The 3,449-nt window shown below is 41.6% G+C and overlaps 1 protein-coding gene across 1 annotated transcript in view; it reads right to left on the bottom strand.

Annotated features, from left to right (window-relative positions):
• Positions 1–2,986, bottom strand: part of LOC102774970 (interferon-induced very large GTPase 1-like) — a gene marked incomplete at its 3' end in the record, with an annotated part of 29,234 nt that extends 26,248 nt beyond the window's left edge. Inside the window, 1 exon segment of the mRNA XM_015564898.1 lies at positions 2,589–2,986.
• Positions 2,987–3,449: the final 463 nt, after the last annotated feature.

Genomic DNA, 3,449 nt, shown 5'->3' on the forward strand with positions numbered 1-3,449 from the left:
CTCCAGGCCATCCAGGCCCATCCCTGTCCAGTAACATGTTTATTCCCTTTGTATTGGAGATGCTCTTTGGACACATTGGATTGATGGTGTAGAATGGCTTATTGAATCAGAAACTCATCCAAACTTTCTGGCTCTAGCCTTTTTTTTTGAGGAAAAAGCTGATGGAGGCGCCTTTTATATCTTGGAATCCCATTCTTATTTCTTCCCCTAAAGTGTGGTTCCTGTAGGATACTCATTAAACACTAGAGGCCCAAGGCCAGAAATGTGTGCAAGGGTAGTCCTGCTCAGCCCAGCTGCCTCATGGCCCTGCAGCCCTGCCCGCTGCCTGCACCTGCTTTGGTCTGGCGCTGCCCACTTCTGCCACCACACACCTCATGGGCTTCCCTCTTTGGGGCAATCGCGGAGCCCCCCTATTGATCACCTTGCCGGCCAGTGGCCTGGGCTTCCCTCTACGGGGCAATCATGGGGCCATGGCCCAGCCCCAGACCAATCGCATTGCACCCACCTTGGCTGGCCTGGCACCAGTGGTCCCGGACAGTCTCTGGATGGTCATTCCACTGTTTAGCTGTTCAGTCGATTTGCATATTACGCTTTTATTATATAGGAGGATTGGGCATTAGTTTGTCCTGTTTATTTGACTTATTTGTGTGAAAAGCTGTTGAATCTGTTATTTTTCTCCCTATTGTGGTCCACTGTGGACATTGCATACCGAAACTCATATTTAAATCATTTGTTTACAAATTTTGAAAACTCTTCATTGGTTTAGGATATGATCACATTACCTGGCCATGGCCTTCAAGGCCTCTCATAATCTGGCCACAACCCAGTTCTTTCCACAACCACTCTTTTCCCTCTTCCTACTTTCTATCTCAGTTTCTTCTCTTAGAATCTACACTCTGCCACCCTTCCTCAACCTCACAGTTGTCTTAATCCTGTATATGGGGGAGATACAGAATACTTGTGGCACTTTGGCAAGTGCATTGTTTTGAGCTGAAGGAAATTAAGACCCAGCCGACTCAGGAAAAGCTTTTAACTTCTCTCTTAAATGCTATTTTTTTTTTTTTTACATAGGGGTCCTATACCAGGAAGAGAGCTATTACCAGAGATAACTTTATATGTAAAAAAAAAAAAAAAAAAAGACTATCTTCCTAGTGCAGCTAACATTTTTTAAACCAAACATTTGCTCTTCTCATAATTTTGTGAAACATTTTTTTTAATCAGAAAGACTTATCTGCATGGCATAGCAAATCTTTTTTCACCAAACATTTGCTCTTCTCATCATCCTGTGAAATGTCCTGTCCCTTGAAACTCCAGACTCCTACACCCTTCTCCGTAGCACAGGATGGTATATGAGCATCAGTTGCCTGACTGCCTTTGAGTTTTCATGTGTTTTGAGGACTTCTGTATATACATAATTATATTTGGTTTTCTCCAGTTAATCTGTTTTCTGTCAATTTGATTATTAGACTAGTCAACAAAACTAGAAGGGAAGAAGGGGATATAATATGTCTCTAGCTGTAAAGGGTCTGGAACATGTTGGACTCTCTGCTTAACCCTCTGTCACTGTTTAACTCTGTAGCCTCAGGTTTGCTGACGACCCAGAAAGCTGGAATGCCACCCAAAGAGAAAGGTCATGTCCCCAGGAAGGAGGTTAATGAAGGTACAGAGTGTGGGTGTTATCTGTTAACTTGGAAATGTATTGTTCTTTCTGGTGACCTATGTGATACCCACCATATGCTTTTACTGTTAACCCCTATGGAGAAGAGACCCTGCCCTTGGAGGGTGTGGATTTATTCCCTGCCAGCCACCACTGGGAGCAAGCAGCTGCTTTGTCTGTGTATGTAAGTTTCTCCTATTAAAGCTCTAATAAATTTAAATAAAGCTACGTGTAATTTTTTCAAAATCAAGCTTAAATTTAGACTTTCGGGCTTTCCTCCATGGCTTACTGCCCCATATGACTTAGAGATAAGACTCAGCAATGTCCCTTTTCACTTATAATGAGGCCAGACACAGACGATTTAATTATTATTTTTGCCTCAATAAAGATGAACTGAGCTGTTTGCCTTCACTGATCAATCACAATAAACTGCTTGCAAGAGCAAGTAAACCTTAACTCCACTTCCCTCCTTTCTCCAGTCCCCTGAACTTTGACCCACCCTCCTTGTGATCCAGCCAACATCCCTTCCTTATAGATCAGTGATTCCCAAAGTGGGCGCTACCGCCCCCTGGTGGGCGCTGCAGCGATCCAGGGGGGCGGTGATGGTTACAGGTGCATTTGTTTTAACTTTTTTTGTATTACCTTTCTATTCTGAGTTCAAAAAATATTTCATAATTTCAAACTTCATTGTTTCTAATTTACACCTTTCTTTACTATATTTTACGAAAAAGGTAGAAACATTAATACATATATCTTTCTGTTTAATTGCTATTAAAATTTTAAAAAAATTAATTTCCAGGGGGCGCTGAGTAATATTTTTTCTGGAAAGGGGGCGGTAGGCCAAATAAGTTTGGGAACCAGTTATAGATCCTGCCTAAGAGTGAACAAACCTCAGGGGAAAACGTTCCCTGATACCCGACTCCCTCCTCACCTGTTCTTTCCAGCAGAACCTTGTTGATCCTTCCTGTGAAGACAGTTCCTTCTTCGTGGCCTGTGAGATGCTTGCAGCTCTATGGCTGGGTTGTTTTCCACATCGCCAGAGCCTCCTTCCCTTACTGCAATAATCCTGTCAAAAAAAATTTCTTTTGACTTGTCTAGATTATTTTTATTTCATAATACAGATTGCCAAATTGTTTCATTGTCTGTTGAATAGTTTACTCCCTTTTATCCAGATTTGGAGCTGTTTTCTGTTTGTGTTTTAGGGAACAGTGACTATGCCAGATTCATGTATTGTTCCTGGCACATCTTAATCTGCTGTTTCAATGACTATCCCCTAAAACTATTTCCATAAATGTTTGTTTCTATTTTAGTCCTTGAGTCTGTCTTTGTCTACCCCATTTCTGTCCCTCTTCTTCACTTACCTGTCTCCTCTAGGTCAAGCTCCTGTCTTCAGATCACTCCAGAGAGCTCTGCATGGAGAGTGGGTTCCTTCCAGAGCCTGGTAAACTGCTGACTCTAATCTCCTCCTGAGACTTGGGCTCTGGCTGTGGTGGAGGTGCCTGCATTTATACTACAAGAAGGATGTAAAAAAAGTGGTTTCACTTTTGGTTTTCCTAGTTGGTATTTCCTTAAAAAAAATCAGCTGACTAAAAGGAATTCTGTTTGTTTATTTATTTTTATTGCGATTTTTTTTGTTTTAAAATTACTCTAATTAGAAGACTAATTAATTTGTGTGTGTGTGTGTGTGAGTGTGTGTGAATCCAGTAGGTTTAGGGTGAACACAAGATAAAAAAAACACACATCACAAACAGGATAGAGATAGAATTTGGGAGGAGACATGGGCACAATTTGC

The sequence above is a fragment of the Myotis davidii genome, unplaced genomic scaffold (assembly GCF_000327345.1).
Source record: "Myotis davidii unplaced genomic scaffold, ASM32734v1 scaffold2021, whole genome shotgun sequence".
NCBI classification, from domain to species: domain Eukaryota; kingdom Metazoa; phylum Chordata; class Mammalia; order Chiroptera; family Vespertilionidae; genus Myotis; species Myotis davidii.